This window comes from Protopterus annectens, chromosome 6.part0, assembly GCF_019279795.1.
Source record: "Protopterus annectens isolate FY-2018-M chromosome 6.part0, PAN1.0, whole genome shotgun sequence".
NCBI classification, from domain to species: Eukaryota; Metazoa; Chordata; order Ceratodontiformes; family Protopteridae; genus Protopterus; species Protopterus annectens.
Genome location: NC_056737.1, coordinates 629614743 through 629642302, shown reverse-complemented (window position 1 = coordinate 629642302; position 27560 = coordinate 629614743). Strand labels below are relative to the sequence as shown.

Below are 27560 nucleotides of genomic sequence, written 5' to 3'. Positions count from 1 at the left end.
TTTTCCTACCTTTAATGTGACCTATAACCTGTACAATTAAATTGAAAAACAAATCTGTTAGGGGAGAAATATAAAAAATAAAAAATGTACAATAAAGTGTGCACACCCTTAAAGTAATACTTTGTTGAAGCATCTGTTGATTTAATTACAGCATTCAGTCTTCTTGGGTAGGAGTCTATCAGCATAGCACATCTTGACTTGACAATATTTGCCCACTCTTCTTTGCAAAAGCATTCCAAGTCTGTCAGATTGCGAGGGCATATCTTGTGCACAGCCCTCTTCAGGTTACCCCACAAATTTTCTATTGGATTTAGGTCTGGACTCTGGCTGGGCCATACCAAAACTTTAATTTTCTTCTGGTGAAGCCATTCTTTTGTTGATTTGGATCAGGCCACCCCACAGAATTACTGTTGGATTTAGGTCTGGACTCTGGCTGGATCATTCCAAAACTTTAATTTTCTTCTAATGAAGCCATGTTCAGGAGGAAGATTGAGGTTTAAGGGAAGGCAGGAATTCTGCAATTTATGTAATATTGAACTGATGGCAATTTCAACTAAAACAGATATGTGATGTATAATGTATGTAAATGGAAAAAAATGTGTATATGGTTTATTTTCTTTTCTGTTGATGTTTGCCTGTGGATGTATGCTTGGGGTCATTGTCGAGTTGAAAGGTGAAATTCCTCTTCATCTTCAGCTTTCTAGCAGACCCCTGAAGGTTTTGGACCAAAAGTGCGTGGTATTTGGAACTGTTCATAATTCCCCTCCACCTTGACTAAAGCCCAATTCCAGCTAAAGAAAAGCAACCCAAAAGCATGATACTAAACTAAAGCTGCTCCTCGAACTAAAATCTGCTCCTCAAAAAACACAGACCTGTTTGGAGGGCATCTTCTATCAAAAGGCTTTACAACAAAAGGAAGAAACGGTTGTCCAAGGGTAAAAGGCAACAAATTCCAAATTGGAAAATCTCCCTCCTTAACAAACAAATTAGATCACTAGTGAAAACCTCCAAGGCCAATTTTGAATTGAAGCTAGCCTCCATAACAAAGGGAAACCATAAAGTCTTCAGTTATGTCTGGTATCTCCATGGCAAAGCCCAGGCTTGTTCCGAATCAGTACTTAACAGTATCGCTTACACTGATCCTGTTAACTTAGCCAACTTGCTAGCAGATAGGTTCAGTGCAAACTTCACCCCCTGCCCCCCCCAAAGGCCCTTTCAACATCCCAGATACTTGTCCCGCACCTCACATGTCCGTAGATCATGTTACATGGCCTATCCAAGGCAACCAACACAGCTTCCATGGGACATGATAGTATCCCAGGATGTATTTTGCACCATCTCCAGCAAGAACAGGCTTCCCCATTGAGCACCCTTTTCAACCACAGCCTAAGTACTGGCTTCATTCCAGCAGAGTGGAGAACCGCCATTGTCATCCCCTTGCACAAAGGTGGTGCCACTACTGACCCTGGAAACTATCACCCCATTAACTTAACAAGTCTGATCTGTAAAGCCATGGAGCGGATTGTTATGGATCTCATAAACAAGGACATAGGCAATCTCCAAGCACATGATCCCACCCAGTTTGGATTTGTCAAGGGCAGCTCTTGCCTGTTGCACCTGGTTGACTTCTTTGAGACTGTCGCCAAGGCCCTGGATGAGGGAAAGTCAGTATATACAGCTTACCTTGACTTGGCCATAGCCCTTGACACAATCCCCCACTCGGGCATCATCGAAAAGCTAACACAACTTGCTGTAAATCTCGATCTCATCAGGTGGGTGGCCAGCTGGCTCACTGACAGGACCCTCAAAGTCAAATTAGGCACCTCCATCTCCGACAGCAGACCTGTCACTAGTGGAGTTCCCCAGGGATCTGTCCTGGGACCCCTGTTTGGCATCTATTTCATGGAGGTAAAGGCAAAGGCAAAAGACCTGTGGCTGACCAAGTTTGCCGACGACTGTAAGTTGCGTGCTGTCATTGTCTCTCCAAACGATGTTAACATACTACAAGAGGATCTCACAACAACTTATGAGTGGTGCCAAAGTCATGGCCTAAAGCTAAATGCAAAAAATGTATCATCATACCATTCGGAAAAAACAATCCCTACTGATTACCACATCAGCAGCAACCCCCTAAGCACACAACCTGTGGTGAATGACCTGGGCACTCAGGTTGATAACCTCACATTCGACCATCATGTAGTGGCAGTGGTCAGAAAAGCCTTTTACTTGGTTCATCTCATAAGTAAAGGGATTGCATCCAGAAAAAAGGAGGTCATTACCTCTCTATACTTCTCCCTCATTAGACCAATAATTGATTAGAACACCCGGTTTGGGATGTACCTCTCCAAACATTGCACCAACTGTAAGGGCCTCTGAAATACCACACCAAGAGAATCCATAGCCTCCAACACCTATCCTGTGCACACAGGTTCATATCACTGTCACTCTACTCGGTGCCATACAGATTGCTCAGGGGTGATCTGTGTCTCACCTACAAGGCAATCTCGAACCCTGCCCTACTAGAGATGTTCCATATCCATAAGTCTAACTCCTCTCTCACTACCGCTCAAAAGGCCTGAACCTTTTATATGACATTAACAAAACCTGCTGAGGAGACAGGTTTGTCTCCCAGAGGCTGCTCCGTCTCTAGAATAGACTTCCCATACACGTCAGACAGAGCACCTCGCTGATCCCTCTTCAAGCGTAACCTTCATGAATGGATGAGAAACCACAAATTTTATCCCAGGGGTTCCACCTGTGTCCCTCATTGACAGGGGTGAAACGTGCTGACTGAGGTTTATTTTTGGGGATAAACTCTTGGCTAGGCTTGTAAGGGCTCCAGGGCCATTAGCCTAGTAACCTCTTATGATCCTGTGATACTGCCACCACCATGGTTCGCCGTGGGGATGGTGTTCTTTTGGTGATGCAAAGTGTTGTTTTTGCACCAAACGTACCTTTTGGAATTGTGGCTAAAAAGTTCAACCTTGGTCTCATCAGACCATAACACATTTTCCCACATGCTTTTGGGAGACTTTATGTATTGTTTTGCAAATTTTAGCTGGGCCTGGATGTTTTTCTGTGTAAGAAAAGGCTTCTGTCTTGCAACCGTACCCCACAGCCCCGATATATGGAGAATACAAGAGATTGTTGTCACATGTAGTACATAACCCATACTTGCCAGAAAATTCCCACAGCTCCTTCAGTGTTGCTGTAGGTCTCTTGCCAGCCTCCTTGACCAGTTTGCATATTGCCTTTTCATCAGTTTTGGAAGGCATTAAATTCTTTGCTACTTCGCTGTTGCCCCATATTTTCTCCACTTTTTGATGACTGCACTGTGTTTCATGATAAATCCAGTGCTATGGAAATTTTTTTGTACCCTTCTCCTGACTGATACTTTTTAACAATGAGATCCCTTTGATGCTTTGTAAGCTCTCTGCGAACCATGGCTTTTGCGGTAGCAGGCAACTGAGTAAATGTCAGGAAAATCCTACTAGGACAGCTGAACTATATTTGGGGTTAATCAGAGTCTCTTTAACTGGTGGCAGGTGTGTACCCAAGAAGACTGAATGCTGTAATTAAATAAAAAGGCGCTTCAGCAAAGTATTAGTTTAAGGGTGTGCAACCAGCTTATTGTACGTTTTTATTTTTTATATTTTTTCCCCTAACATATTTTTTTGTTTTTCAATTGAATTGTACAGGTTGTAGGTCACATTAAAGGTGGGAAAAGTTTTGAAATGATTTGTTGTGGTCTCATTTTTTATATCACAAAAACCTGGCATTTTAACAGGGGTGTGTACACTTTTTATATCCACTGTATCACCTTCCCCCAGCCGTTTGTGTAAAGGCCAAATACTCCTCAATTAGAAGCTAAACACAATGCCAGACTAAGAGATCACAAGACCTCTGTAATGCTTTTTGCTAGTTGTATATAAGAAGTCATATGTCAGTTCCCCAAGGTAGTTCACATTAAAAAACAGGGACTTGCAGTAAGGTACTGTGGTATAATACACATTTTCCCCCATCTTGCCCCTTCTGCGAGAGTGCATTACTTTTAACTACAAAGGAAATTAAACAAATACAATGGTTGTATTGCTTTTTGGTGTATACTCTCATCTCCAACAACATATTGAATCAATAATCGATCAAAGGCGATCCTCTAACAGCAATTTGATATTGTACATCAGCTGCCCCAGCCCTTTTCTTCAGAGGTAAAACAGCAACCAAGTTGACAAGTGTAGGGGCAGATTGTGACAACAAAAGCCGCCTGTAATGCCAGATTTACTAGCTTACATGTAGCTTGCCTTCTCACTTCTTTACTCGTAAAGATATCCACATTCTACCTACACTATTGATGTCTTATTGTAAGAAAAGTAAAAAAAAAAGAAATAATTTATTGCAATATCTCACTCTTGAAGACGTATAAATGCACCTGGTGGTGTTTTCTTGTAGTGGATTTAGCTTAACTCCTTTAAACAGTTTGTTTCTAACTGGTTTCTCCATCTCTCAGGATTCTGTAAAGTCTGTTGTGGATGTTAAGACAGTCTGCACCCCCTAATAAAACCATTCTGTGAGATCATACCATTTGTGGGGAAGGGGAACCAAGTTAGGCAACTCCATATGTCATTTCTCTTCCTTACTGCAAGTAGACAATGGCCACACTCCCTGTACCCTAAACAGGGAGTATCTGTGATTGTTTTGTATAACTCATGTAATTGCACTTATTCATGTACAGCCTACCTCCTCCACGAATGCAGACAGACAAGAGAGCCACTTAAGGCATTCACCTCTCATGTGTGATTGCAGAAAGTGTCGAAATAAGTGCAGTAATCAATTTCACTTGCATCTATAGCGCAGAAGTAGCAGACACAGTAATGCACTTCAACTGTATGGTACATTACCCCCAGTTGATTTTTAAAAATTAAACCAAAAAAATATATATTTGTGTGATGCTGTGGCTAGTGTGTACTATAACCACTGCCCACATATCTATTTGGAATCTTGCCAGATAAAATGGAAAAGGAATTGCTGCAAATGTATTTCAAATTGGAGTTTTTAGGCATTATGCTCTGTTCCTCCTAACCGGGACCACATCAGTTACCACTTCGTCATCCTAAGTGTCCTTTGTTTTTATGCATCAACAGGTCCCCAAATAGATAACCACTTCTGGTGGTCACCTGTAGTCACCAAAGGTGGAGAAAGTATCCACAGTAATGTAGAGCAAGTTGCTAAGGATTACACAATTTGCTTTGACCATAACTCTCAGCTCACAAGAGAGCTGTCAACCTAGCAAAATAGCTGGTATTACATTACCATCCATTCTTCTGAAGGAAATGAAGTCAAACTCAAAAGTCTACCAGTGTTAGTTTCAGCAATCCTTGCTGACTTACCAGACAAGGAAGTGTGAGTTATCACCAGTCCCTACCTTTGGGTACTCATTTCTGAATCCGCCAATGCCCATACCCCATGGATGGAGCAGTTTCCAGGAGAAAGCAGTGTGACACACCAAAGCAGCTAAGAAACATAAATTACTTTATAATCTGTCTTTCCAACTCTGAGGTGGTTGAGATAAATCTCTCAATAGTCTTCTTCACCCATGTCTCTCAACTTTGTCCAAGAATTCTGCGTAAAGCCAAAAATTATCGGTGTGGGGGCGGAGGCAGAAAGTAAAGATTTGAAATCAAGAAAGAGAAACTCTCCTGTGACTGCCAAAGGTGGTTTCAAAAACTAAGCAAAAGATCTGTGTAAAAACTGAAATACACCACCACAGGCTACTAAAAATTATGCTCCTCAGAGTAAAATAAAAACTTTTAATTCTTAAGACTTAAAATGAGATATAAAGCAATAAAACAAAGCCCTTGTTGATTTGTATATGTTAAGTGCTTTCAGCTAAAAGCCTTCCTCAGATCATAAATAATCAGATTCCACAGGGCTAAGATAAATGATTGTAACACCAATTATGTGGCTAAAACCAAACCAACACCTTTTTTCAAACCAGTGAATTCACAGCCAGTCAGAGACCTTGAAGGAAACACACCTCCAAGTTGCAAAATAAAGACTACTTCCTTGAAGACACAGCTCATACCAGGCTAGGGCAGCCTTGTCAAAACTTATCAGTGTTGATGTTACTTTGTTTTTTTCTTCCCCAGTAAATATTTAGGGTTTATGCAACTACTTAGGGCTTGTGTAGGTTCATAGGTAGGTACTAGGCTATCTGCCCGAGGGCATTTATAAGCCTAGCCAGAGTGTGTCAGCTTTCACCGCCCTATTGATTAATTAACTGAGCCTCTGTCAAGAAGAGCCAATGAAGTGATCCCAGGGGTATATTTTCGGTTACCCATCCACTCGTCAAGGTTTCTCTTGAAGAGTGTTAGTGCTCTGCCTAATGTAGTTAGGAATTTTGTTCCAAAGCATGGGGAGTCTCTGTGACATGAATCTATCCCTCCAGCATGTTCTATTTATTGTTGTGGCGAGGTTTAGCTCACTAGAGTGAGTGGCTCGCAGTGACTTGGATTTCTTTAGGTGGAGCATGTCCATCAATTCTGAGTTAGACATGGCTTTGTAAGTCAGGCAGAGGTCACCTCTGAGTAAGCGATATGCCACTGAGTACAGCCAGAGTTTTTCCAGTCGGGCTGCATCTGAGTAAGTGATATGCCACTGAGTACAGCCAGAGTTTTTCCAGTCGAGCTGCATAGGACATATGTTTGAGGCCAGTAATTTTCTTGGTGACGTACTTTTGTGGTCTTTCCAGCTGTTGGAAGTGTCTTGTGAGGTACATCCCAAATGGGGCATTGTACTCTATGATGGATCTGACGAGTGACGAGTAGAGGGGCACTATAACCTCTTTATTTCTAGATGCAAACCCTTTAGTAATTAGATGGGCTACATAGAAGGATTTCCTAACTACTTTGGCAATATGATTGTCAAAGGAGAGATTACTATCTGTCTTGGTCCCCAGATCTCTTATTACCTCTTCTGTGTTAAGGGGGCTGCCACCTATGTGGTAATTCATGGGTGTTTTGTTTTTCCCAAACTGGATGACTATGCATTTTTTTGGCATTTAGCTTGAGACCATGACTTTGACACCAGGTGTCCATCTCAGTAAGGCCCTTTTGGAGAATGTCCATGTCAGCCGGAGAGTCATTTATGGCTCCCAGTTTGCAGTCATCGGCAAACTTGGTTATCCATAGTCCTCCTGTGTTTGCCTGTACTTCTGAGAAGTATATGCCAAACAGTAGGGGTCCCAGGACTGAGCCTTATGGGACACTACTTGTGACCGGTTTAGAGTCGGACCTGGAGCCCGCTATTCTTACCGTGTGAGTTCTGTACTGTCTGTAAGCCAGTTGGCAATCCATCTCATGATGTAGGGGTTTATGTTCAGGCTGGTGGGTTTTTGTACAATTCCTGAGTGGGGAATGTTGTCAAAAGCCTTGGCAAGGTCAAGGTAGGCTGTGTGAACCACCTTCCCCTCATCTATGGTCTTGGTGACTGTCTCGAAGAAGTCAACCAGGTTTAGTAGGCATGATCTGCCCTTAACAAAGCCGAACTGGGTCGGGTCAAGTGTTTGGAGGTTCCCAGTGTCTTTGTTAATGAGCTCCATGGTGATGTGCTCCATAGCCTTGCAGACCAGGCTAGTCAGGCTTATGGGGCGATAGTTACCAGGGTTAGTTGTGGCCCCTCCTTTGTGGAGCGGAATAACCATTTCTGTGCGCCATTCTATGGGCACGTAGCCTGTGGAGAGGCTGAGGTTGAACAGTGTGTTTAGGTGGGGGGTTAGTTCGTTCTGTAGTTCGTGCAAGACGCAGCCTGGGACACCATCTGGCCCCATTGATGCTGTGCTTTTGGCTTTGGAAAGAGCTGTTTTCACCTGTGTGTCTGTAATTTCTGGGACACTACACTTTTCTGGTATTGTTGTGGGCCCTTTTGGGGGTGAGAGGGGGTTGAAGTTTGCACTGAATCTGTCTGCCAAGATGTTGGCAATATCAGTAGGTTCAGTATATTTTGTGCTATTTTGCACTAGCTCAGAGCATATCTTTGAGTTGCCACTTAGATTCTTGACATAGCTAAAGAAGGCTTTGTGGTTATTTTTCGAATCCTTGGCTATTTTTCTTTCGAAGTTAGCTTTGGATGATTTTATGATGGACCTCAGTTTCTTACTGATACTGATCAGGGATGTCTTTTCTTCCTGGGATTTGCTTTTTTTCTGAACTAGTTTCCTCCATCTGTTGTATAGCCTGTTTATGGTAGGGGTCCACCAGACTGGTTTCCTTTTCTTAGGGGAGTGAGTCTTAGTTTTGCTAGGGATGGCATGATCCATTCATCCTTGTAGGTGCTCAGAGTGCATTTGTTAAAGGTTCCTGCTTCTTGGACACTGTTATCCTTTAGCGTGGGGGGCTGTGAAATGTACCACCTCTGTCTTAAGTAATGTGAAGTTTGCTATAGAAAAGTTTTTCACTGTGGTTTCCTTGGTTGGGGGTGGTGGTGTGCTGTGGACATCCAGAATGATTAGTTTATGGTCTGATCTAACCAGTGACGGGTGGACCTCCGGTGCGGAACACCTGTCGCCCATGTTGGTGATGACCAGGTCCAATATGTTTTCACCTCTGGTAGGGGAATTTACCAACTGATCCAGGGCATTTGAGTTGATAAATTCCAGGAAGTGCTGGACCTGGGAGTTTGTACTTGAGTAGTTTTCCCAGTTAACGGTAGGGTAATTGAAATCACCCAATATCAGGATGTTCGGTAGGACCTTCATGGTTTCCAGTGTCTCCAGAAAGGGGGAGTGGTGGTCCTGGGTCATGGAGGGTGATCTGTAGCAGGCCACAATTTGCATTGCAGATCTGCCCGATGTTGGTTGCACATGGATGATCTCAGAGGTGGTCTGCTGCACCACTAACCTGGAGGTGTAGGTATCTTTGATGAATATGGATACACCCCCTCCTTTTGTGTTTCGGTCCATGTTCTGCGGCTGAAATGTGTGGCATGAGTTATAGCCTGGTAGTGCTGGGGTGCTCTGTGGAGCCTTGAACCAGGTTTCAGTTACTGCACAGATGTCAACGTTCTCCATACTGAGGAGTGCTTCGAGCGCATGCATTTTGAGATGTAAACTCCTGGCGTTGAGTAGCATATCCCTCTTTTTTTTTTTTTTTATTTGTGCTGTTTACAGAGGTGGGTTTGACTTTTGAGCCTTACCTAAAAAAGGCACTATGGGGGCAGCAAGAGCCTTGGACAGTATTCGAAAGCCTAGAGGTGACAGGTGCAAGCCGTCTCTTGCGAAGCAGCGAGGCTTGTCGAGCATGTCGTCCCAGGCTGACCGACACTGGATCCCCTTTGAATGACACCAGAAGCTTAGCCAGTTGTTGAAACTGATAATTTTTTTCTTTATACTGCGGTATCATTCTTGGTGAGGGGAGGATGCTACTCTGGGTCATGGTCATACCCGCCTTGGGCCACATGATCTGAGAGCTCTTCCATGTCTCTTTTCATGTAGTCCAGGGAGGTACGTCACACCAACATGAACAATGACAAAGTCATATTTGTACTTGATGTTCTTCGTGTTTCACCTAATGCACTTGGGCACCGGTTTACCATGATGCAAATAGCAGAAACGAATGCAGTGGCTTATCCACTTTGAAATAGACTTTCCCTTTGATCCTGCAGCAAATGCCACCAGTAGCTGCTCAGCCTTTCTTAGAGATTTGGTCCTGTTTAAGTAGAATCTTAGTTGTCTGTGTATGTCCAAGGAATGCAGAATCCACTTCTCCTTGTTCTGCGGATTTGGGTAAAAAGTTGGCAGGTGAATAGATTGGTTAAGAGACACACTGGATACCACCTTAGGCATAAAGGAAGGATTGGTCCTGAGGGACACCCTGTCTGGGTGAAATATAATAAAGGCTCCACAGCAATAAGGCCTGTAGTTCTGAAACCCTTCTTGCTGAAGTGACTGCCAGAAGTAAAGCTGTTTTCCAGGATAAAAATGTTATATCTGCAGTAGCAGCTGGTTCAAATGGAGGTAGGATGAGCTTTTCCTACACAAAGTTGAGGTCCCATGCAGGAATTGGTGATCTTCTGGGAGGCCTTAAATGTTTGGCCCCTCTAAGATACTGTTTTAACAAAGGATGAGAAAAGATCGGTGGCTCTGTGTTGTAATGAGCCGAGATGGCAGAGGCATGGATTTTTATTGAAGAAAAAGGTAGGCCCTTGTCAAGCATCTCAGTCAAGTATTGTAAAATATGAGGGATATTTGACTTTGCTGTGTCAGTTTCTTGTGCTCGATTCCAAGCACAGAATCTCTTCCATTTATCAGCATAAGATTTTCTAGTACTAGGCCTTCTGGCTTCCAAAGTGACTTTCATCACAGATTTACTGAGAGGTGTTGTTTGAATAAGTACATGATCATCCATGCTGTCAGGTTCGGAGTTTGGAGCTGATTGTGCAGGATTTGATTGTTCTGCTGAGACAGTAGATGAGGTATTTGAGGCAAGTACCAAGGAGGGAGATGAGATGTATTCCTTAGGACTGGATATCAGAGCTGGCGAGGCCAGTCCGGGGCAATTAGAATCATTTTTGTTTTTTCCTGTCTGACCTTTAGTAGGACCTTGAGAAGAAGAGGCAGAGGAGGAAAGGCGTAGACTGAAGGATAGGGCATCCACTTTTCATGCTTGTCTGTGATAAGTCCTTGTGCAGAAATTGTCCAGTTGATAATTCTGGGGAGAGGCAAATAGCTCTATGTCCGGGCTCCCCCATTTCTTTGATATCATGCTGAAGACTTGTGGATCCAGTTTCCACTTGTGAGGATCCATAAGGTTTCTGCTTAGGTCGTCTGCCAGAGTATTTTGTTTTCCTGGCAGGAATTGAGCTTGAAGATGTACTTGGTAAATCAAGGCTGTGTCCCACAATGCCATGGCTAGTCTGCAAAGGGGGTGGGAATGTGTGCCCCCCTGCTTGTTTACATACCACATAACCGTGGTGTTGTTTGTCTTTATCAGTAGTTGTCCTGGATGAAGTAAGTCCTTGAAGGCTGTCAGGGCATTCTGAACACCTGACATCTCTTTCTGCATATGCAGATGCATTTGTTTTGGGCTCCATATGCCATGAATGCATCTCCCCGCCAGGTGGGCCCCCCAAGCATAGTCTGATGCGTCTGTAGGTAGGGTTTGGTTGGCAGGGGGAAGAGTGAAAGACCGTCCCATGTTCTGATGACATGTCTTTGCCCACCAAAGAAACTCCTGTTGTATGCAGGGAATGAAAGGAATCATTGTTTCCAGACTGTGACAGTGTTGACTCCATAAACTTTTTAGGTACCACTGTAGTTTCCTCATATGCAGTCTTTGCATATGGAATCAGTAGAATGCAGGATGCCATGAACCCCAAAGCTTGCAGAATTTGTCTTGCAGATAACTGGGTTTTTGTTGCCATCTGTTTGAAGTAAATAGTCAGTTGACTGTCTGCCGTAAGGTAAGCCATCTGGGCAGTTGTATTCAAGCTTGCACCTAGGAATGTAATATTTTGAGAGGGTACCAGTTGTGGTTTCTTTTCATTTATTTGTGTACCCTAGGCATGTTAGAAGCCTTTTCACAAATGCCAGATGTTGAAGAATGTCCTTGTTTTCTGCTTGAATGAGACAGTCCAAGTAAGGATAGATTTGTATACTACTTTGTCTGCAAAATGCAATTACTGGTGCCAGGCACTTTGTAAAGACCCTGGGTGCAGTAGATAAGCCATAGGGCAGTGCAGAGAATTGGTAATGCATAAAACCAGCCTTAAAGTGGAGGTATCTTCTGCACGATTCCCTTATTGGGATATACAGGTATGCCTCTTTTAAGTCTAGAGTCACTAGCCAAGCATTCTTGCCCAGCATGGGCAAAAGCTGCTGCAAAGTTAGCATTTTCAATTTTGGTATGTCCAAGAATGTGTTCAAAATCAATAAATCCAGTATTAGGCACCAGGCATTGTCTTTTCTGGGTACCAAGAACAGTCTTGAGTAAAACCCTTGACCTTTTTCCTGTTCTGGTACTGGCTGAATAGCCCCCATGTCCATGAGGGACGTAACTTGTTTCTGTGCCTCTGCCCACTGATTTTGTAGCAGATCTGGCCAACTGTTTGGAATTGGCAAGGTATGGAAATGAAATCTGTATCCCTGGGATACTATGTTTAATACCCACTTGTTCTGGGTTATTAACTGCCAATTTTGAGCATGAAGTGCTAGTTTTCTCCCTAAGGGGGCTGCAAAAAGATAAGTGCTTGGTGATGTCAGAGGGAAGTCATTGAGACTGTTTACTGTAGGGTTGTGCTTTATTTCCTCCAGATTTGGAGGTAGAGGCACCCCATTGCTTTGACCTGTAAGAATCCTGTGATTGTTATCTAGAGCCCTTTGAATGCCTGGATTTGCCCCTTGAAGCTCTGTCGGACACAGGAAAGGACCAGTTTTTTGTAGGCCAGTGTCTACTGAATCTTGGTGGCTGCATTTGTAAAAAGTCTTTTACAGTTTGCATAGACTTAGCTTTGTCTTCCATTTTCTTTAAAACCTCTTCTGCCTTATTACCAAACAGAGCATCATGCTGTAAAGGTGCATCCAACAATTTAGCTTTAACATTATCAGGCAAAATTTGCTCCTTGAGCCAGGCATGCCTTCTAATTACAGATCCAGTAACTGTGGCCCTGCAGGAAGCCTCCAAGGAGTCAAAACCACATTGCAAAGAATGCTTTCCAACCTGTTCTGCTGCATGTAGTAATTCCTGTAATCTTTATTTTCCACATTCAGAAATCAACATAATTTTCTGTTTCAATAATCCCATAACATGCTGTTGATATTTAAGCAGTTTAAGGCCCTAATTGCCAACGTTGCAGACGTATAAACCTTCTTTCCCCATCTATCCAGCACCCTGGAATCTCTATCAGAGGGGGTAGGATTCTTAGCTGTTGAGGCCTTTACACCTTTGGGACCCTGTCAGATAGTTTCAGGGTCAGCAGCATGGTTTTTGAATAAAAATTTGTGCGAGTCAGGAGCCCTGTAATATCTGTCTGGCTTGCTAGGAGCCAGAGGTAAGGAATCTGGAGTCGTGCTTGATTCCAAAAACACATAATCAACCATGTCTAATACAGGACGTATGGCCAAAGGCCTATGCTGAGGAAGAAGAAGGAAATCCCTAAGCCTCTTTTTTGATTCTGAGAAATCTTGACTCTCCCAATGAAAATGTTCCCTCAAAGTATGCAAGGTTTATCCAAAGGAATAATCTTCAGGAGGAGATGCAGATGGGATGGATTCCTTTGCATCTGAATCCTCATAGGGTGGTATAGAAAATTCCTGATCAGAAGAGGAATCAGAAGAAATAGAAACCTGATCTGAAGATTCATAATCAGTGTCTTGCCTAGGCCTCTTATCGGGGGGGGGGGGGGCCCTGATTAAGTTAATTAAGTCTTCAGCCATTTTGATCATCTGCTTTTTGGGCATAGAGGCCTGAGTACGTGGCTCATGCATCAGTTTTTTAGCCTTAGAAATTGCTTTTGTCCTTGTTTTTGAAGCTGGCGTCAGTTTTATATAGAAATGCTGAGGCCTGAAGACACCCTCAGAAGCCGGTGCCTGCTCAGCGGCTCCGGACCCATCCGAGGGAGAGACATCCGCAGGTACAATACTTTGAGAATCTCGTGGCGTGCCAGACTCCACGTGGGTCTCGATAGAGGCCTGCGACTCGAAAGTAGCAGTTATCAGGGGCTGCGAAAGCGCCTCACTGCGTACCGGCGAACTGGTGACTGGCTTAGGAGAAGCTTTGTTGTCTGTTTTGGACCTCACCAGTCTGTCTTTGTCCTTTTCTTTGCATTATTTGTGAACTCCGGTAGTCAGATTGCTATCCAACGACATTTCAGGGCAGTTAAATCTGTTTCCAGAATATTTTGAAGCAAAGATATACCGACGCTTAATAGTGCGTTCGTTAAATCTAGCACAAAACCAACAGCAAGGCACGTTATGATCTGCAAGGAATACAGCACAAATGAAAATCCTTATGAGATATTTGCTTCCCACAAGTAATGCAATTATTAAGTTTTACTAACATCGGTATGGAGCAAGAAAAAGTTTTCCCAACAGGGTACTTAGCTTTAATTGAAGACTTCGGTTCTGAAACTCGAATTCGAAAATTTCAGGAGTCGGCCGACAAGCACTTGCTAACTGCTTCTGCTTCAGGCACCGCACGGCAAGAAAGACTAAAGAAAATGGCGTCGGCTGCCTGTTTTATACCCCTGACGACCTGGCGTCATGGAAGAGGAGACCGCAACTGACGTAGGACCCAAGACTTTGATATTCAGGCCGACTGAGGGCAACCTGCCAGCAGATTACCCAAATGTAATGACTGCAACAGTGAAACATGAAGAACATCGGATGACATCTATATGTGCCTTTGCCATTAATAATGGAAAATGAACAATGGAATAGTAACATGGGCCAATGATACAAAAGATGTTCTAGCTTGGTATGTATCTATTTCACAAAGAAGCAGATTTTGCTTTTATGGCTATACCACCTTGAATGCACCCGATCTTGTCTGGTCTCGGAAGCTAAGCGGGGTCGGGCTTGGTTAGTACTTGGATGGGAGCATGCCTGGGAATAACAGGTGCTGAACCAGTAACCCCATGGAGTTTGTTCTTATCAGCACAAGAAGCCAATTTGCACTATGTCTTTATGTCCTTTATTTTGCTTGGCAGTTCGAACCAACAGAAATTAATTAATGACGATCTCAGTAATGGAATCAGAACCACTAGATTTTTTAAGTTTCATTCAGAAAGGGCTGATGTTATGCAAGTTTTAAGTGTATTTTTTACTGGTTTTGCCTTATCTTTTCAAAAAAAAGTTTCCTTGTTTCCCACCTTTCTAAGCTAGTATAGTCCAGTTTTCAAGCTAGTGCTGAATTCAGGACTGTGTTACAAGTTTCTGAGTTGCCCATACCTTACTTGGATAGAGGGAGGTTTCTCTGTTCACCTGTGAGAGGGGGAGCTTTGAGCAGCCATCTGTCCCTGGAGGAGTGGTTCCAGCCCAGAAGTTAGTAGTTTATAGGCCATTTTGGGCTAATTTCTCTCTCTTTCATTTCCCTGCTGTAAAAAATATGTTTGCACGGTTTTGCACGTCCGAGCAGCGCTGGTTACCTAGGGCTAAATTATTCCTGGCTCCACCAAGTCTCCTCTTCAGTTTTTCCCCTTGATAGTAGTCTAACTCTTAACCTGAGCACTTAAAAAGCATCCTACAGTCCAGCACTTGCTCAGACCTAACAGCAAGCACTAATATACCCCGACACTTTATTGCCCAGCAGGGCAAGGCTCATTATTCACCTCTCACCAACCAAGCGACTAAGCAGCTCACCCTACTATTCAGGCATGACCAAACAGCAATTTCAGGTATACTCTCCAGTCCAGCTGGTGAACCTGGGTATCCTGAGGCAGTGTTACAACTGCCTCATGTACACAGACAAACCCACTCCTCCTACCACAAAACATTAACATATGCGAGAGATGCAATTATATAGCTAAACTGGAGGCTAAGCTCTCTCCACCCAAGACTGGAACAGGCAGTCATGAGGAGAAGGTTAACACTTGCACCACACCTCCAGCCTCACATAGACATACTAAACCAGCACTGGCAAAAAATACACAAATACACAAAATCATACTTGGAGAAGGGACAGCAACGGATGCAGGACCCAAGACTTTGTTAATCAGGCCGACTTGAGGGCAACCTGCCAGCAGATTACCCAAATGTAATGACTGCAACAGTGAATACACTCGAACATCTGCATTTATGGTAAGTGTACACAACTGTACTTTCCTCTTGGTGGGAACTTTCCAAAGGGCATAACTATTTAAAGTCCATTACATAAAGACAAATGTGCAGTCATTAGTTGTTTATCTTGACCCAGACTTTCTGTGCCATGAACCATGGGCTTAAAGAATAACAACATCAAGGAAGTGATTTTCTTTACGCTTCAGTGCTTAATACTTCACTTGTCTCTGTACAACATCCTTATATTGAAAATTTATAATGAGACACCGGAGATAGAACACTTTGAAAATGTACTTAAAGATGCAGAAAATACAGCCTACTGCCGGAAAAGATTGCAGTGGCAGCGGTTCCATCTTGAGGCAAGTATGCACTAAAGGGTGATTCCTAGTGGAATGAGTGTTAAATGCATGTCTAGTTATGGAAATAGTCATCCAGAACTGCTGGCAAATTGGCAAGCTATTAACATAGAAACAAGCTTTAAGTATATAAGGTTGTTAATTGAATATTTCAAACCAGAAGAAGAGAGTATAGCTAAACACATTAAAACCGAGCAATTGGAATTAGAATGGATGGAATTGTCGGATGGCACCCTAAGCAAGCTGGAGAATTTGAAGTTTAATTTGAATGTATATGACAGCAAATTAAAAGAACAAAAGATTCATAAGCTATCTTGAGACATAGAGGATTTTAAGCAAGGACATATATTTGAATGTCTGAGAGAAATACAGTCAAATAAAGCAAATATACCATCCACCTCTCTAAATGTTGAAAGACACTTGACATTTAAGTGTAGAAACAAATAATGTAAATGGTAGAGAGTTTACAAAAACTGACTTAGCCACAGGTACCAGACCTAAAGAGAGAGCCGTAGTTCACAATTTACAGGTTTTTCTCAAGCAGAACTTGTACAGAAACCTCAGATCCATGAGCCAAGAAAGGAAAAGGAAAAAAAAACAATGAATTAAGTAATATCACACTATTATTAAAAAGATCTCAGTTGGAACTGAACAGAGAGCAAATTCAGCTATTAAACAAAGGTCTCACATTTATACCATCATTGTGTTTTAACTTAAGTGAGTTTGCTTTGGATGTTAGATACTTTGGGAGAAATGTCACCCTGGAAAATATCTTTGGAAAAGAACAAGGAAGAAGAGCTAAGTAATATAAGAAATCCAGTAATTTTGTACCAGTCAATCATCCAGCTGTAGATTTATTTATTCGGCTCTGTGAAAATGAAGTAGGAAGCTTGAGACAAGGAAGTGATTGTTCTAGACCCTTCCATAATCTAACAGCACTTGAAAGACAGGCACTGAATGATCTAAGGAATAGAGAAGACATAGTGATTAAACCACCTAAGGGAGGAGCCATAGTTTTGATGGACTCCCCATGGTATCAAGATTGAATGAAAGAAATGTTGACTGATGCATGAACCTATACACAGATCAGCAAAAGTGATCTGAATAGAATGGTCTCAAGTGTGAGAGATGATCTCTTCAAGTTGCTGATACCGGTCATTTAACCAAGGAAATGTACGACTTTTTTGAAGTTACTAATCCAACTGTACAGACTATAAGTGGCTTGCTGAAGATCCACAAGGACAGACAAAATCCACCACTTTGCCCCATTGGAGCAATGATGGGATGGATTACAGAATCCCTAGCCATATATGTTGAGGAACAATTGAAGAAACTGTTATCACAAGCTGCCATGGTGTTGAAGGATACAGGTAGCTTTCTTAGCACACTGCATTCTATCATGAATAGTAATGAAGACTACTCAGAGATGCTGTTGGTAACCATGGACATCACTAGCCTCTTCACAGTTATTCCCATTACCTATGGGGTTGAAGCCATCATGAGTACAGTGGTTCCAAGAGATATGAATGTGAGCATTGATCTAATATGTACACTTTTGGAACATGTTCTTGAAAACAATGTTTTTATCTGTGGGAAGGAATACTTTTGGCAATGCTGGGGGGTAGCCATGGGAACCCCTTGTGCGAACAGTTATTCGAACTTTGTATTAGCACAATGGGAGCAAGAGTATGTACTTTCTGATTGAAATCCATGGAAAGAACACCTGATATTCTCTGGATGTTTTGTGGATGACATTTTTATGTTGTGGAAAGGTGTTGATTCACAATTGATGCTATTCACAGATTATTTGAACCACTCCACTGACTTAAGTTCACAGTTAATATTTCCAAAGAAACAATTGATTTCTTAGATGTGAAGATAGAACTGGATTTCACATCTGGCATAGAGACATCAATCCATAGAAAAGAAACATGGAGGAACCATTATGTACACCAGAACATTATGCTTCCTGCACATGTTTTTAAGAATATAATGGAGAATTAAGCCACATGCATCTCAAAGACTCTGTACTAAAGACACAGTTTATGAATATGAAAAGGTTAAATTGGAGTGTCATTTAAAGAAGGAGAGGTTAAAACATCTCAATGAAACCAGAATCAACAGAAAACTTGAGAAAAGGAAAAGGACAACCCTATTTCTCTGACAGGAAGGCACAGAAACCATCCAATGACAGTTCCAAAGGACAGCAAACTGTTGGTCTCATGCTCACATATAGTAATGATTTGAGGCATATATGCAACATTGTCAAGAAGTTTTGGCCAGTGTTGACAAAAGATGAAAAATTGAAAGAAATAGTGGAAGAGAGGCCAAGATTCATTTTTAAAAACAAAAAGAACTTGAAAAGTTTGCTATGGTACAAAAGATGGTTTCTCTAGAAAAAGTTCCATCAATAGGAAAGGAACTTTTAAATGTGGCAGATGTAAAGCCTTCCCTGTGATGGATACCAGCAGTCTATGCAAACATCCCATTATGGGACTGGAATATTGTTTTTCATGCCGTGCTACCTGTAATAGTAAACACATGGTTTACTTAGCTACTTGTTTAAAGTGTTCTTATTATGTAGGCAAAACCAACCAACAATTCAGGGATAGAGTGTTGTGCCATCTGAGAGATATCCAGCATAAGGATCACAAAAACTCTTTGGCAAATCATGACATTCAGTATCCCCTACACTCCTTCATGTTTAAAGCCATTGATAGTGTCTTTGAAGGTCCTAGAGGTGGAGATATAAGCAACAGGACTGAAATATGCAAGGTGAACTGGATTATCAATCTCCAAGCAGAATGCCCTCTGGTCCTGAATGCAATGGTACCACTTACGATTTTAAAGGCAAGGGTGCATATCCATATGTTGACAAGTGCACCAAGGACTCTGTAGTTGGTCTACTAACAAAGGAATGTGAAGTTTACCTTAACTTTTAAGAAAATAATTTAAGGATGTTGTACAGAGACAAGTGAAGTATTAAGCACTGAAGAGTAAAGAAAATCACTTCCTTTATGTTATTCTTTAAGCCCATGGTTCAGGCACAGAAAGCCTCTATCGAGATAAACAACTAGTGACTGCACATTTGTCTTTATGTAATGGATTTTGAATACTTATGCCCTTTGGGAAGTTCCCACAAAGAGGAACTGATGACATCTATATGTGCTTTGGCCAATAATAACCTTGGTCTAATTTTGCCAATAATAATGGAAAATGAACAAAGGAATAGTAACATGGTCCAATGGTGCAAAAGATGTTGTAGCTTGGTATGTATCTATTTCACAAAGAAGCAGATTTTGCTTGTATAGCTATACCACCTTGAATGCGCACAATCTCATCTGGTCTTGGAAGCTAAGCAGGGTTGAGCGTGGTTAGTACTTGGATGGGAGACCACCTGGGAATAACAGGTGCTGAACCAGTAAACCCATGGAATTTGTTCTCATCAGCACAAGAAGTCAGTTTCCACTATGTCTTTATGTCCTTTATTTTACTTGACAGTTTGAATCAAGAGAAGTTAATTGACTGTCTCAGTAATGGAATCAAAACCACTAGATCTTTTGTTAAGTTTCATTCAAAAAGGAGTGGTACTATTTATACACGCCCTAAGTAGTTGCATAAACCCTAAGTATTTACTGGGGAAGAAAGAACTGAAGTAACACCAACGTTGATTAGTGTTGACAAGGCTGCCTTAGCCAGGTATGTGCTGTTTCTTCAAGGAAGTAGTCTATTTGGCAACTTGGAGGTGTTTCCTTCAAGGTCTCTGATTGGCCGTGAACTCATTGGTTTGAAAAAAGGTGTTGGTTTGGATTTAGCCACATAATTGGTGTTTTAATCATTTATCTTAGCCCTTTGTAACCTGATTCTTTATGATCTGAGGAAGGTTTTTAGCTAAAAGCACTTATCATATACAAATCAACAAGGGCTTTGTTTTATTGCTTTGCATCTCATTTTAAGTCTTAACAATTAAAATTTTAATATTATTCTGAGAAGCATACTTTTTAGTAGCATGTGGTGGTGTATTTACCTGAAAGCAAGGACATTTTTTAAATACTACTTTAATTCACTTCAAAGGTTAAAAGAACTGCAGATTTGCATAAACATGCATTTTTGAACAAGTATTAAACCAAATTACTGACTGCAATACTCAGTGACTTGCCAGAAAAAAACGGAAAAGGGGCAAAGGAAAAATATGAGTCACCAACTAAGGATGTAGTCAGAAGTTTCAAAATTCTACACACTGGAACCATATTGTACCCCACCTGTATAAGGTATAGTCTAATTCAGAGCTTTTGGATAAACTGTTACAGCCATACTGCACACTCCATAAAATGTAGAGGTCATGTGTTGGCACTACAATACATATCTCTGTGGCTATATCACATATATTGGCTTTTAGATACAGTGCTGTACTGCAGTAATTATCTGTAGAACAGCCAGAGGAGTTTCTGTAAATGACAGTACTGTTGTCCCGCCTCTATGCCACATCATGTCCTCTAGTCTAATAGATGGCCTTCGACACCAGTGCTGGGATTCATCACTAAATGTGTGTGCCGCATGACACCAGGCAGTCCAGAGTTTCAGCCGCTCCAGTGCCAGTGTTTAGCACCAAGCCTGTGCTACATCATAACTAGTTCCGCATATCTTTTTACACAAATAATATGTAGCACTAACAAACCTCTGTGACACATCATGGAAGGTTACCCACAATGGAACATTTGTCCTCTGCTCTTAGGCAAGCTAGGTCAACACATACAGTATGTATTTATTTACTGATTGATTGACATTTGATTACCAGGAAAGTCAGACTGGATAGAAGACCATTTTCAGTGGAGGCCCAGGGAGAAAAGCTCCAAATTATTACAAAACATTTCGAGAACAGTAATTTTACAGTCTTCAAAAATAAAACAAAAACATCTGCAGTATAAATAATTATAACACATTAGACATAATATAAAAACATTGGTTAAAAATTGGTACAAGGTATATGACAATCATTTAATATTTAGAGAAATTTTAGACTGTAGAGAAATTAAAAGTAAGTTAGTCTCGATACAAATGGGAATTGCAATAGAAAGTAAGGAAAAAAAAACAGGCTTATAGTATATGTAGAGAGAAGGTCAGGGAAGAGAATTAACTAGCAGTAAGTGAAGAAGGGAGAGTAAGGAATTATAAGGAATGAAAATATAATTGTTCACGTTTAGCGATGTAGTTTATCTTGGAACAGAGCCAGATTTTAGCCAGGAAGTCTTTCAGAGTTGTTTTTAAAGATGGGAGGGAGGGTATAGACCTGATGGATACGGAAAGGAGTTCCAGGCCTCAGCAACATTGTACATGCACAAACAGTGCCCAGCAGATTTGCTAGGTTTGTAGACGGGTGTTTTTGGTCACTGGATCTCAACGACTGACTAGGTACATAGTTGTGTAGAATGTTTTTTAGTCTTGGACAGTAAGATGGATGCTGGATAATGTGTAGGTGGTTAGAAGTTGTGTGTATGCTAGTTGATGTGGCAGTTCTAACCAGTTTAGGCTTTTCAGTGCTATACAGTGGTGTGCTCTGAAAAGGGGTATGTGGTTCAAATTTATCAACTGTGTTATAGCATTGTTCAAGTATTTGAATTTTTGTGAAGCTTGAATGTTGGTAAGGATGGGAGCTAGGTAGAGAAGTATTTCGAGGAGGTAAGTAGTGACAAGTGTAGCTTTAGTTGCATCAGTGAGAAAGTTTTTGGCTTTGTAAAGCATCCCTAGTTTTTCATGAGATTTTCTTATGCAATTTTTTATATATGCAGGTCAACTGTAAGATTATCATCCACTGTCAACCGTAATAGTTTGCTATGAGAAGTGACTTCAGTAGTTGTATTATCAAGAGAGAGAGGACTTTACTTTATTCCCAAAATTCCTCTCTTATGAGAAAACAAAACTGAAAATATGCCCAAAAACTCTACTTACTTATGGATACAGTAACACCAGTGTATCTAAACCCACCACAGTGAGCACCTCTGAATTCACAACTTTAAAAAGGCAAATTTATTAAAACTGTATGATAAGCTGTTAAAATTTAAATGCAAAATTGCCCCCAGCCCCCATGTATCCTCAGCTCTCACTTTATGCCATTGATTTTTTACTGCAGTCTAAAAAATTGCATAAATCAAGCTTTTGTAGTCATTGCCAAATTTACTGGGGAAAATAGACAATTGACTGTGGTGGAATGCAACTTTAATAAGCTATATAGTAAAGAAGAAAAAAAGCTAATTGAGGCATATAATATATCAAACTCTGCCTGCATTATGGACACTGTCAAAAGCTCAACAAAAATCTGAAAGTTACCATAAGGTCTGTCATAGTGGAACACAAACTAAAGTTAGTATCCAGAGTAAAAGATATTCATAAATCTTTAACTCCTAAAACTGTTGAACTTAAGCATAGCCATAGGTTCCTGCGTCATTGAAAATGGCTCCCATTATGCCCTTCTGTAAAGGCCACCCCCCCCCCCACATCCAAGAGTTATAGACTCATCTGCCTAATTAGTGAAGTTTGTAAAAACTATGCAGTGCATTGATTGATATCTGATTTTATAAGCTCTGCTACAAAAATATTAATGATCTAGACCCACAACAGTATGATTTTGTGAAAAGGAAATTGTCTATTTAATTTAGTAAGCATCTCATCTTCTGTACTGTACCCTGTTCAGGCCAGTTATAGAGTATAATGCCCCTTTTCATTTGCATCTATCGAAACACAAATCTTACAACTACCCTAAAGGTTCTGAACTAAAAGCATCCCCAGACTAACTAAAGAACCGTATTTACTAAGACATGCTTGAAACTCAACTTTTATAAGTTCCTGTGCAGTGATTTTATGACTTCCAGTCTTTGGTTTTCAGTAACTCAGTCCTCCTTGGTCTCCTATACTTCAGAAAACAAATGTTTCCACAAACAAACTAAAGAGTTGAATCTCCAACAAACAAGTAAAACATGCTGGAACGGAGACTTTATTATTGTTGCCATTTTGTTATATGAGTGATACATGTGCTTCCTTTAAGGCATGTAAATTCATCAGCATCCTGACTTGTTTGCTCCTCTGGGAGGCAGAGGCAGGAAGTGCCGTATGTGGGTGGGTGTTGACAAGGACTAACTCTACCTTGTATACTCTATGAATCAGTGAATCTGTTATTCTGTGCACTGGCCAGCACTTTCATTTTTTTCCCCGATTATAGTAATCAAAACCCATATCCTATTACTATGCAGTTTAAGTGCCTGCTATTGGTTGCCATTAGCAAACAATCTCAGTGCTTTCCTAGCAGTCTCTAGTTTGCTAGTAATTTTACAGACACTGACAGGAATTTAGAGTTGTGGAAGGTTTTCTCTCTGATACAATTTTTTTTAAGACAGGAAGTCAGATAAAACTTTGGTCAGGATAACAGTAGACACTGTCCAAAGCAGAATCTACAGGTTCCCTTTCTTATTTACATTTACAATGGTCAGCATATAGGAGCCCTGTGTACTGCTGAAGTTCCTCAAGAAGTCTGGGTATAGCCAAAGTAGGGAGGCAAAATGAGGGGCAATTTAGAACTATTACTCTAATTCACTCAAAAAAGTTAATAGAACAGCAGGTTATGCATCATCGTGCATTTTCTGAACAGTAAGAAATACGAAACTCCAATGCCTGGCACTGACTTGTCTGTAATCCTCAGTGATTTACCAGAAAATCAGGTTAAGGGGAAAAACTGTGAAGCAAAAATCTGCGACCTTTTGCAAAGTCTGACACAGATGTGGGTCATTGTACCCTGTGTACTTACATTTTCTTTGCTCGTGAATTCTGGACATAACAAAAAGCCATGTACACAGACAAACAATTTTTAAATATTACACTAATTCTCTTAAGTTAACTGAACAACAGGTTTTGCATTAACAAGCAGTTTCTAGCAATAAGAAGTATGAAACTGTCTGGCATCATTGCCTTTCTGAAAGCTGTTTTTCTGGAAAATGCAACAGTTATGAGGGACAGGACAAAAAATCTGAAGGTGAGGGGCTTTCTGCAAAGTCAAGGAAGGTGAGAGCCATGCATTCTACAAGCACAGGGAACACATGCACAAGGGTACACACACACGCACACACACACACACACACACACACACACACACACACACACACACACACACACACACACATGTTCAAGTCAAGATTATAAAAGCAAGCATAGACATCTTGTTAAAATTCTTTGGTTGGCTAAGACCCACAACTTCTAATTGTGTATTCACCGTAGTCATTTGCAGTCATGCAACACGTAGGGGAATGCATCATCAAAGTGAAGGTTGACCACAGCGCATCGAAACAATGAACCAGAAGAATGTACAAATTTGACTGCCTTCTGATGACTGTCTTTTCAGTGAAACTTGTGCTGTGGCTTACATGCACTTTTTTGTACAACAGAAGTATGAAACTCTGACTGGCATTTCTGACTGCAATCCTCAGTGACTTACCAGAAAATTAAATATTTTACAAGGGAGAGGAAAAATCAGGGACAGTTTGGAAGTATGCTTTTTCCATGTGGAACATTTTGCTGTATTAGGAAAAGCAAGGCAACATAATACATATATATATATATATATATATTTTTTTTTTTTCTTATTTGCTCCAGTCATGCTGCCCACATTGCATCTGCATCTGTCTTTGGCAGCAAGTAGAAGTCAACAAAAGTCCGATGGAGGCGGAACCAACTGTGCTGTTCCTCTTTTTTCTTCTTCTTTTTTCCTTCCCTAGACTGCAAAACACAGAATCAGCTGCTCTACCAAAAATGGAGATAGAAGCATGTTTTATTGAAATCAAGCTTGTTAATGTATTTTCTGATATTTTAGTTGAATAAGTATTGTTTTTTTTTTTAATCAGAGTCAGCTGAGTAGGTATATTACATGAGTGTATGCGTGTGAGGGACATCATCCTATGGTTACGGTGTCCTTGCTCTTAACCTATACTGTTGTATCAGTTCCAAAGGCACACTCTATCCCGCAGTTCAATGTCTTCTTGGCCTCATCCCACTCTATTGTCTTTCTCTTCTCTTGTTATTTGCTAACAATTTGTTGATTCCTTTGCCAGTTTTCTCCAGTAAATTCTGGCCCTCTCTTGCCTATTGTTTTATCTTCATTAATTTTATATTCCAAAAGGACAGGAAACTGTCTCAAAATGTCCCACAACACTGAGATGCACTTTTCTAGATTTATTAGGTACAACATGTTGGCTTTATGGCAGACCGAATGGATTCTTCATAGAAATCTATCCTCACATTTAAAATTTAGTAGACAACTCTATGAAATCTGTGGCTTCTTTCTCTGTACCAAATGCATTCTAGTAGCTGAACTGGGGATGTCTACATTTCCATTTTTTGTATGTGAAGTAGGTATCCTGCTATGGACTAGTGCCCCAGCTAGGATAGGTTCCCTGATTTCTGACCATTGTTTGTAGGGATAGGCTGGGGTCTCACAGTGACCTTAAACAGGATATAGTTGTGTGTTGGAAATTGAACTAAATGAAAAGTAAAATAACGCTAGAATATTTTTGCTGAAGGCTGAGAGACTTGATGGTTTTGCAAATGGAAAAGTATTAAATACTGCAGCTGTAGAAGTCAGACAGTTGCTTTTGTGTTTATACAGTAAGGCAGAGTAGTTTGTTCGCCTAGAACAGTAGGGCACAGATTTTTAAACAGATTCTGTGCATGTGGAGATTTACAGCCAGACGCAACTTCCCTGCAGCTAAAATGATAGTATAGACAAGGTGCAGTGACACTAGGCTCAAGCCCCCCCCCCCCCCTTCCAGACTGACATTAGTGGTAAACTCCATCAGGCAAGGCTCTAAGGTAGGTTCAAGACACGCAGTTATTTTGGCACCAGAGAGCATTAGAGTGAAAAGTCACAAAGAAGTGCCTTAAGTAAGGATCTTCCCTGTCTTACAGCTGTTTAGTTAAGAACTTCCTGGATTAGTGTAGGGATTTCACTGTCAGTATCTCTTGCTCTGGAATGAGTGCATCTGCCCCCTTTCACCTTATTTTATGAGTACTTCTATACTGGGTTCCTTCCTATTAGATTTCTCTTTTTTTTTTTTCAGTGTACTACCGTACCCTAGACATACATTTGTTTGTCTCTCAGTTGTAAGGGACAGTGAGTTACTATAGAGGTTTGCTGCTGCCTGACCCGTCTGCTTCATATATCTCTCTCCTAACTCCCTTTCTATTTTCCCATATCTGGGCTTGCCATTTTCCATCTCCTTTAGCACCCTTATACTGTTTTTTTTTTTTTTTTTTTTTTAATACTTTCAACTTTTTGATGTTAGTTTTTAACACTGCCACTGATCTTGCTATGTCCTACTCTGTTAAGAAAGTCTTACTTACCATTTGATAAGCCTGACTGTTTTCCTGCAGGACTCCTGCAAGACACAATCTGATCCCGCTCTCCTTTGCTCCCCACCAACCCCTGGCATCACCTCCTTTATTCTAATTCTATACAAATTGCAGCCTGCCACAAAAACTCTAACTCCTCCCACCTGTAGCAACATAACTATCTCACAAATAACTACTCGTAGGCTCTCACTCCTCCCAGCCACAGAAACTGCATCTGACTAACCTGCTGTTCATACTATTACTTGCACCTAAATTTCATTAGTATCCTTAGTTATATTCTGCTCCTTTTGCCTGTCACTGACTTCATATATATCATTGATACTCCTCCATTTCCTTTTTTCACTGTTACATAATTAGAATTAACTAATGAGACAAATCTTCACTTCTCCCCACTTTGCTTCCCTCCACTTCATACTGCATACTGTACTTCACTTTTTCCTCTTCTCTGTAACCACCGAAATTTCAATTGTTTATCCAAGCTTCATGTCTCTTTCTGCTGCTACTAGCATCCTATCTAATAAGCTGTCACTGTATACTTCCACTTCTATACACCTCTCATATTGCACAAAATACTAGACTCCCACCAGTCTACTGAAAAAGTAAAGCTCATGCAGGTCCCCTCTAAGTCAGTACACTACCTGTCAAAAATCCCACAATGTAGTGATGTCCATCCCAACACAGGCTCCAAGAACTCACCAGTTAGTCCAAATAGGAAAGAATCACCCATACAAAATTGTGAATTAACTAACCCTTCTTCTATCACCTCAAACTGTACCTCTTCCCAGCTGTACTGTCCTGTCATTAAACAACCACCTATCCATACTAATAAAACTAACACATCAAATGCCTCACCCCATCATTCCCCACTTGTCTTCCAAGCAAATTGAATATTGTCACTATTAAATTCCTTAGCATTTGTAAGAAAATTACAGAACTACATGGCTGGATATCACAGTATAACCCCAATCTTCTTGCCATCACAGAAACCTGGTTTAACATTAAAGATTCTGAACTACTCCCTCCAGTGTATAGTATTATCAGATCTG

At 41.1% G+C, this 27560-nt stretch overlaps 1 protein-coding gene and 2 pseudogenes across 1 annotated transcript in view; all 3 read left to right on the top strand.

Moving 5' to 3' along the window:
• The window catches only part of NIN (ninein), a gene marked incomplete in the record, with an annotated part of 1258852 nt that overhangs the window by 440829 nt on the left and 790463 nt on the right, over nucleotides 1–27560 (top strand).
• On the top strand, nucleotides 14500–14618 carry LOC122805155 (annotated as a pseudogene).
• On the top strand, nucleotides 19426–19544 carry LOC122805139 (annotated as a pseudogene).